Raw genomic sequence first — 9,815 nt, 5'->3', positions numbered from 1 at the left:
TTAGTTTGTTATTCCTGGGGCTAACTTCTAGTGTGGCTGATCAATTCTTTTTCTTTTTTTGCATCAATGTCTTTGAACTCTGCAAATCCTCTCATCTGCTTTACTTACTGAGGTTTTTTTTTTCATATGCATACCCACGGTGCCCTCCAATATGTCTTGTATGATTATCATCCAGTATATTGGCAATAACTATGTGATTGAATGCAAAAACAAAAAGACATAAGAATACATAAATCATATCAAGACTACAAACTTGCAGATACAGGCGTATAACACCAAAAAAGAACAGCAAAATGATTTTTTATTGATATTACTCATGATTTATATCAAAAGATATGATCACAGTTTATCGCCGAAATTGTTCCAGACACACTAACAGCAGTCAAATAGAACATAATTCATTGGGTGACCCTATGACTCCTGAGCATCGAAAATCAATATATGTGGTAATTTTTAAACATTTCTAAGAACAGAGCCTTGCTAGCAAAGACAACCTGTACAGAGAGTGATACCAGGCAGGTCAGAGCCCTCACAGTTTAACACGTACAGCAGTGTTTGGCATCAAGTACAGTAGATATCCTGATGACTGGTGTTGTGTTTGTTTTAGGCGGTGACTCACCTCTGGACCAGAGAGGCAGGGAAAATGACAGGGCTTTTGTCTGATTTATTGTGCTTCTCTCCCTGATGCAGGCCAAGGCCAGTCAATTTAATACCATGGATTGATACTGACATGTTGACCATCAGAGGGAGAGAAGATCAGAGAAGATGGGAGGAGACATGCTACCAGGTCACTTCTGTTTGTGCTTGTTGGGCTTGTCAGCAGAACAAATGTGTGTGTGTGTGTTTTTGTGGCAATATCAAACAGTGATAAAAGATATGTGAACTGATGTGTTGATACAGAGCTGTTCGCTTATGTAAGACCTGGCATTTTGGTAACTGAGCAGAAAGAAGAACGACCATGACATGATTCAGCATGTATGTGCAGGTGACAAAGTACAAACTAGCACTAAAAACTTCCTCACACTTTTCTCAATGAATAACAAATACGTCAGCATGGTGTTTTAACCGACACATTTTGGAATGAACCCACATTCTTTTTGCACGAACAGAAGGGTGTGTTATTCCCCTAAAAAACAACAACACTAGTTTTGTTTTTTGTGAATAATGTCAAATGAGTTCCAGGATTCTTTGCACAGATTCCAAGAAACATCATGTCTGTATCACAAAATAACATTTTCCAAGGGTGTTAGGCTTGCCTGTTGCCTTGTCAAGGGAGATGCAGCATGAAATAGCCAGCATAAATCTTATCATCTTCGGTGGTCCATGCTGTTTATAAGCTCTAAGCAGAATGAGATTGCGTTTTTTTTCAAGGTTACATAGTTGAGGACTTTGCTGAGGCTTAACATTGGTCACTCTATATTTGGTCTTGGATGAGGAGGTCAAACAGAAAAAGGATATCTTTCCCATGCGTCTCATAGCAGGCATAACTGGAATTCAGATTCTTATGTAAGACAGCTTTTTCATTTTTGACTTGTCACGCTTTGGAAGTGCAGTTCCCTCCCATATTTGATTACACTACTGAAACCAGAACCCAAGGGAGGTTAGGTTTGTTGATTTAACTTCATGTTTTTCCTACTTTCAGTTCACTCAGTTCACTCTCTCTCAGAACAGCAGAACATTTTTTTTTGTCTTAAGATCTCTATTGTGTCCAGCTGCCAAAAGAGAGAAAAAAGTAGACTTTTAGACGGAGGGCTTTTCAGTTTTGTGTATGTTCTAAAACTGACTTCACAGTCATTCATTCAAAACAGCCCTCCTCTCGGTTGAACTCCAGACAGCAACCGTTTCGGGGGAAGGGTATTCAAATCAGTGAGTTCCATCAAGCCAATCAGAGGGTAGCATGTTGTGTGGCCAAGCCTGTGTTGCATAACTTCTGAGGCAGACAGAGGTGAGAGCAGACTGTCTAGCTCTGCAGACGGTCTTCACACGCAACGCTCCCCAACCAGAGGGTTTGTGTACATACAATATGTGTGTGCTGAAGTGTGTGTGCCTTAGTCTCGCTTACTTTGCTGTTTGCTTTGATTCCCTGCCTGAAATCCACCGCAACACATATGCACACAGTAATTATGTCTTTTTTAAGGCCATTATTTAGGTCACTGCAGTATGCAACTTAATATATATAACTGTGTTTTGTTAGCCATCAAACTGTAGTATGTGCTGGCATCCTATACATTAGATTAACATGATTTTCATATGAAGTTCTGCAGGAAAAGATGTTGATAATAATAATAATAATGTGAACATTGTAACATCAAAGGATCAAAGGATAAGACAGGATATTATGAAACCAATGATCAGGTATGACGATATGTTTACAAAGCTATTTCAGGCTATTATCTTTATAATAATATATACTATTTTCTCAATCTTTTCTTTCTTTTTCCTTCAAAATTTTTTCTCCAGATGTTGTAAAACTTTGTAAAGTCTGTTCTTTCCAAAGTGCCAAATAAACAAAATTTATTCTTACAAAGTTCTATGAATATTAGCATGTTTCAAGGCCCTGTAAACATGCTGGATGTATTTCTAATTGATTCTTTCAGCTAAATACATATGATACAGAACATAAGTCAAGCAACAAATGCAGCTGAGGTAAATCAATTACACATACAGGAAGCGCTCCATTTTTCTGCTGGTCAGGATATAGGGCCATTCTTTGTATCTGTAACTCATTATTTATAAAACTGCTGAATGTTCTGCCCAGTGTATACTGGGACAGGATCTACACCCCTGTGACTAAAAAGAACAAGCACATAAAGACAGTGAATACACATTATACTGTAAAACTGATATATATGTGATACTGCATGGTTGACAATACCTGATTCTTGGGCCTCCCAACTAAGGAGCTAACACTGACAATCAAAACCGCTTTTCAGGCAATTGATCAAACAACATTTTGCAGACACAATCATACTGTAAGAGTATAAGATTATATAGTATTGTATGTTGTTCTCAATCCAACATCCAGACTACTTTCTGAAGCATTATATGACAATACTAAAGGTTTTTTTTCTTTGCCATTGGTGGGTCTGAGCTGAGGTTTTCACACAGAAATAGAATCAAGAAAAGTCAAGCGCATAATGTTTATAATAAGACATTAAAACACAGGAAGCCATTGACTGTGCAGTAAAAACAACTTATGGAAAAAAATACAATGGCTTTTCATATTCCCCAAGGAACAGGTTTTGTCTGTGTCAAAGTCAAACAAGGTCAAGGAAATGGTAATGGTCCTGCTTCTTTGTCTTGGTGACCCGCACATGTCTGGGGAAATGCTGTTGCACGGATTGTTCATGTTGAACTTCATAGTTGCAAGAATTAACAGGAGCAAACATATATTTATACGTAGATGCAGGTGATTAATTGGTTTTAAGAATGGTTGTGCTCCGCAAAAATCACCAGTGACGTCAATCAGTAGGCCTGGTGTCTCTGGATGGAAACTGGAAGTGTTGGAGACTCTTGGTAGCACATATCAAACTTGTAACTGACACCTCAGTGCGAGACAATTGAGTTTCAATTTCACGATAATCCCTCTATTTCCTGCTATCTGAGATATAACAATAGGTTCTCACAGTATCACAGAGATGAAAATAAACTGAGAGAAGATTTGAAATCTTGCTGGCTTTTCCTGGTGCTGCCTCAGCTGCGGCGCAGAACTCACAGAGCTCTATTCAGGTCTGACTGTGCGTTTTCAAGGAGTTTCCTGAGGGAAAGCTATTCTGGCTCACTGACAAGACAAACATGCTTTCTCTCTCTACTGTGGCCACAGGGACTTGTGGGCCTGTAAGTTGGACAGGAAGGATCACCAGCCTACTTCTGAATGTTTTCCTGTCAGCTGTCAAAGCACAGGTCGGTCACTGAAGAGTGGGTCAACTCCCCTTAAAATGTGAATGCAGAGCTGAGCAAGATTAGGGACCAGCTGTTTCCTGTATCTGAAGAGCCTTTGCATGTGAGGGCGATACCATCTATCTTCAGATAGTATATATGGGGAGTCCTGGTAACTGAGCAAGCTAATGCTCAAACAAACACACACAAATTTCCTGCATATAGAGCAGAATAAAACCCTCTGACAAAGATTTCAACTAAAACTGAACATTGTACGCTTATATTATATTGTATTTTCATGTGTTCCCATTATTTTGTCCATCCTGTGTACAGTATATTGTATGCTTAGCAGATGCATGTACATCAGTGCTGCGTGGTAACATAGTAACTTAGACACCAGCTCATGAAATGATAATGCACTTTTATTTAAAATGAACTTTGCATTTTTGCATTAATAAACATTTAACTCTACATATCTTTTTATTAATGTCATCCAAGTTTATGAATATATTTGTGCTCACAGCCTTTGTTTCATTTCATTTGCACTTTTTCTTTTGCCACCTCCATTTACGTTTCCCAAAGCATATTAATTCAAACTCTCAAATTCCCAGATGATAAATGGAATATTCAATGCTACTGACTACAACGCCAAATATTTGTCTGATGATTCAATGCTTGGTGGTTACACACAGGAAAAGGTTAGTTAATGTGTCACTTGTCAGTATGATGAACTCATCATAAAACCATTCACTATTGCGCTAGCTCACCTGTGAGTAGTTTCACGTCTGTCTTAGATTATTTTCCTTTCATTATCAAGGTGGATCTCTTGTTCTTCTTCAGCTGCAGTGATGTGACATGATCGGACTCCAGCAAGGTTGTAAACTTGATACATGTGAGCTACATATCTGCATGACATTCAAACAGGAACACAGGATATACTTTTACACTTCCACTTAAAGTTATGGCATGTGACATTCTGCGGTGTTGGATCAACTGACCTACATTTATTCACATGTAACCTCACACTAATCTCTGGCTCTGTTGGTTTGTTTTCAGGTCATGTGGATCACAGATGAGAGAACATTCCTGCTGTCCATCGTTAGGTTAAATGTGTTTGAAGGGCGCCAATGTAGTGTGGATATGAAGAGTCTATGTCTTCTATATGGCACAAATACAATAGACAGATTAAGGTCATGGTTTCATAACTTGCTCTTTTTTGTCTTCCTCCAGTGTCCCTGCATTCGTTCCTCACTTCGCTCTGGTCAAACCTTATCAGTAGGTGGATTTAGAACTGGTGCTTTCCCAATATTGGCCTCCAGACTAAAATAATCCATTTACCAGAGCAGAGATCAGCTTCTATGTGTTCCCGCCAAACACTTCATGTGTGAAAACACTGGCATGTCTGGACAGTTTATCACTCATAAATGAAAGAAAGCCAAACAAATCAATGTGTCATCACACTTACTGGTTATTCCAGGGTCCTTTTATGTCTTTTATCTATTGCAACCACCATTTTCTGTCAATAAAATACTGTCTGGATACTGATGCTACAAATTATATAAAAACCTTTACTGTAGGATGAATTTCAGTGTTCCAGATTAGGCTTTTCAAAAAGAATTACTATGTGAAACTAATGAAGTTCATTTGATAACACCCCAAGCAAAGAAAACATTTTGAATACTTCATAGGATGATAAGGAGCTGATATGGATTTAAGCTTCACTGGGACCAGCCATTACATGCTGGCACAAACAATAGGAGCTCATTCCCAATATTCTCTGCCTCTGTGTATAATCTGATCCAAAACTTGAAAGGGGATCAGAGCAAAGTTTACCTCTTTCTAAGACCCTGTGTAAGACGCTCAAGTGTGCTTACCATTGCAAATAAGTTCATTTGTAAATAACTATGACATGTTCCCATGGTGCTAAAGGACCAATCCTGCACAGCGCCTAAGTTTCTTCATACTGCAGCCCAAGCACTTTAACCTTCACCAGCATGCACACATATGTACATATGCTGCATAAATGTGTACACAGATGAATATTACTGATTTGGTCACGTTGCACACATTTATATTCAGTTTTTAAAGTCAAAGATGGATCTTTAATTTAAGAATACATTCTGAAAACCACTGTTGTTAATTGACTCTGGTTATATGCATATCAGATATCACTATGAAAGAAAGAAACATTCTGGCTTAATTTGGCGTTGAATGCATGCAGAGTTTTATACCTCAATTTAAATGATTTTGCTGGTTGTGAAGAGTAACACCACAGATGTTCAAAGATGACGCCATGGTTTTTGGATGCGACTCAAACAACCTCAAAGTTTCAAAGTCCTAAACACACTGACATGCATCTCATTTATATACCTATAAAGCTAGTCAATGAACACAGCTGCTGAACTGGCAGAAAGCAGTTTTTTAATGAGTTTTGGATCGAACACGTGCACGGTAAAGGGTTTGTGTGCAACCAAAGTCTGAGCAGTAGTGAAAGTGTAATTTCTCATCAACTTTACAGCTTTTTTACTATTCACTATATAACTAATTGCCAAATCTAAATTGAGATACGGAATCCAATGCACTTGGAGCGCTGCGGTGAAAAAAAAAAAATGCTTATGAAAACTGCTCTCCTGTGACCTACATCGACGATGCTGATGGGAATTGATGTGAAGTTGTCACGCTACAGACCAACTGTGTGCACAGTGCAAAGAATGTCATCCTTGTTTAAAATGGCACTGCATGCTACTGGAGTCTGCCCATGTAGAAGGGTTCTCACAATACAACAGTGGGGGCTCTTGTTCATACTGGCTGTGACTGCATCATTGGGAGGTACTGATAGTTGTCTGATAATGTCAAATGCTAGCTAAAGTGTCCCATTGCGTAAACTGGGATGAGTCACTGGCTGACTATGCATGAAGTGTACCTTTGTCTTAACATACAAATAAACAAACAAAAAGGCAAGAAACTGAACAAGCTAAGCATTTGCTTTGGTCACAACATCAACAAATATGATTTTGTTGCAGGAATGTTGCATGAATCCTAATAGGTCACAGAAAATGATAGAAAAACAAGCCGTATTCAGCAACCTGGATGGTCCGCTGCAGAAAACGCTGATGCTAAACTTAAGTATTGTAGTGCCACATTAACATGATTTTTACTTGTTTACTCTTTACTCATTGCCATTTGATATCTGTTGCCAATATACTATAGGTGTACACTTGTAAATGTTGGCTGTTATATCACTAGGCACTTTACTGAGAACATTTGCTTGAAGTATAACCTGAGAGGTGGAAAATAATGTCATTGTGATGATCATTAGATAAACTCAGTGGAACAGGAATTTTAAATTGTGTTTCACACCACTGATCAGCACCATAAAATACATCCAACTTCATTCATTTTCATGCAAAATAACCTTGCGGGAATTTTTATGCACACAGAAAGAGAGAGTAAGAAACTAAAATAGATTTAATATGTTCCTCTGCAATGACATAATAGGAGTTTATGAGAGTATATTTTATTTTCAGTTGTGGCTCAGTGCAGAGTATAACCTCATTCGATTATATAATAGCTTCTATTTCTACTCGTGGAGCTGTGGAGATTAGCCAAATGAACGAGCCTTTTGGATAGTGGGGTGCTTGTCAGAGGCTGGTGGTGTTGGGAGTTTTAGTGTTCACACTTTGGTCTGTGGTCATTGAAAGAACAACTTGCACCATTACCAGCTGTGGATAAGCTTAACCTGCTTGGCACAGTGATGACTGCCAGATCCAGATAGATCTGGATAAGTGTTACTGAAGATGATAATTATGTCAAGTTTACTACACTTGAAAAATATAAAACTTGAAAAAATACAAACTTGTTTAACATTTTTGCAATGTCAGAATATAACTACACGGCTTCGCTGAACATATTTCCACACGATAACCTGTGTCTGAGTTTTTAAATGACCTCAAGTAACACTGCAGCATATTGTGTTTGTAGAGTTGCAAACTTCAGAGATACTCTTAAACTAATACAGCGAAAACTAAAATAAACACAATATAAAATTCAGAAGTCTTGCTGTGCTCACTCTTATTCTCCCGTCAGGGGGTTTCAGGGGTACAATGATATACTCTCAACCACTGAATCAGAGCGGGGAGAGAAAATCAACGACTATAAAGAAAGAAAGAAGACACCTCACCTCTGTGCCTCTGCTGATCTTTTCATACGTATGAAGCAGCAGGACACCGTGTTATATTCGCTTCATATTTTTCAAAACAAATTCTTCTCAAAACAACATATACTGTGCTGCGTGCCGGCTCTTCCCGCCACAAAGAGCTCAGTTGACACATGTCTTCCATTCTGATGTAACATCTGGTGGTCCAGCGCTGAGGGAAATCCCATAATTCTCTGCAGAGAAGAGCGCCCAACGCTTCCTCTGGGGCTTTGGTCTGTTGATCTAGCAGGGATTAATGTTCTCTTAAGGAAGCCGGGGATCTGTAATTTAGTAAAATACCGCAAGTTAATTTTAAACCTCACTGGTGTTTTGTGTGTTGGTGGCCAAAACAGCAGTGACAGGCTAATTGTTTGAAATGTAAGGCCTTCAAAACCCCCCAATCATGTACTGTGACACCAGTAAATTGCACACTGCGAAATGTTTACCAATCTGGCCAGTCTTTGATCACTATGTTAAAGGACACCATGTAACGCTGTATAATCCAGCTTTCCCTGGACAGAGGACTCTAGTTGGTAGTGATATATCCACGCCTTTCTTTCTTTATAAAAATGCCCCAAATAAGCATCTTAATGACTGTTTTCTGTTGCTGTTTGCAGTAATAAACTCAGTAATACCACCAATGACATGTTTTTGTCACGTTCTTTATTTCAGTATACAGAACATATATAAAAGCAATCTACTAACTAGCAATAGTAGATTATACCAAAAGAGGTCATGCTGTCCGTAAATTGTTATTTGGTCACTGCACAGAAGATTTTTTTTAAGCTTCTACAAGCAAAATTGCTGCTACGTTTATGTGGTGTGTACTATTACATGTCTTTTTCCCATGCAGACTGCAGCTTTGCAGCTTCGCCTGGAGTGGCACACAGAGGGAGACTGCCCTCCCTGACTGTTTCAAGGCCTCACCGGCTATTTAGACAGCTGCACACATCAGCCTGGTCTTAACTATACTCAAGGGTTATAGCAGATTAAATAAATCAACTGCATTTGCATAGCTCATTGCATAACAGACACCTGATCAAAAAACACAGCGCGAGCCGGGTTTTATAGGTTCATTACAGTAGTAGAGATAATCCATCTGCTTGTTTCAATGAGCCTAAAAGGAATTACTCTGTTCTGGCCACCGGCTCAGGCCACACCGACACACTTTGGACAATAGCCACCAGGCACTGAGTGTTTATCAACTTTGTCCAGCTTTTGTATTGAAAGAAGCTGTGCCAGGACTCCTGGTGTCACACATCTGTGCTGAGTTGGATTTCCACAACTGACCAAGGCGTGACCCACTTCCCTCTCCTTTTTTTTATTTCTCCCTCTGTTCAAAGCCTGGGAGAAAGATTTTGATTGAATAATGTCCAACTGTCATGGATTAAATTAAACAGCTCAACACCTCCGTTTGCTCCCTCCTCCCCCCATTCTTGTGCTTCAGTACACCAGAGCACAAACCAAGCCTTTGGGGCTCAATAACTTCTATTCTGGGATACTGCTGGTTTGCTTTCGTGAGCAGTGGAGGAATTTCTTAGTCAGATTTTGTCCGTTGATTACGGGTTTCCCTCTACCACCGTTACCAAGGAGATAAAAGCGAGCTGAGACACACAACACATAGCTAGCGACAAAGACACAGAGAGATGTGAGAAACTGAAGGAAATGAGGAGTCATCCCTGTTTTAGTCATTAGTTCTAAAATAGCCCACCCAAGGAATGAGTTACGTTTAGTGTCACAC

General features: G+C 39.2%; 1 long non-coding RNA gene across 3 annotated transcripts; it reads left to right on the top strand.

Annotated features, from left to right (window-relative positions):
• The first annotated feature begins 358 nt into the window (after positions 1-358).
• Positions 359-9,577, top strand: LOC137189509 (uncharacterized). Of its 3 annotated transcripts, XR_010929650.1 has the most exons (4): positions 359-3,903; positions 4,491-4,577; positions 4,697-4,771; positions 4,936-9,577. It is a non-coding gene; the product is annotated as an uncharacterized lncRNA (long non-coding RNA). The 3 variants fall into 3 exon arrangements; XR_010929651.1 differs by having other exon boundaries at positions 4,491-4,753; XR_010929649.1 differs by having other exon boundaries at positions 4,491-4,771.
• The last annotated feature ends 238 nt before the right edge of the window (positions 9,578-9,815 follow it).

This window comes from Thunnus thynnus, chromosome 9 (assembly GCF_963924715.1).
Source record: "Thunnus thynnus chromosome 9, fThuThy2.1, whole genome shotgun sequence".
In the NCBI taxonomy this organism is placed as follows: Eukaryota; Metazoa; Chordata; class Actinopteri; order Scombriformes; family Scombridae; genus Thunnus; species Thunnus thynnus.
The sequence above is the reverse complement of the archived record's forward strand: the minus strand, read 5'-3'. Positions and strand labels throughout refer to the sequence as shown.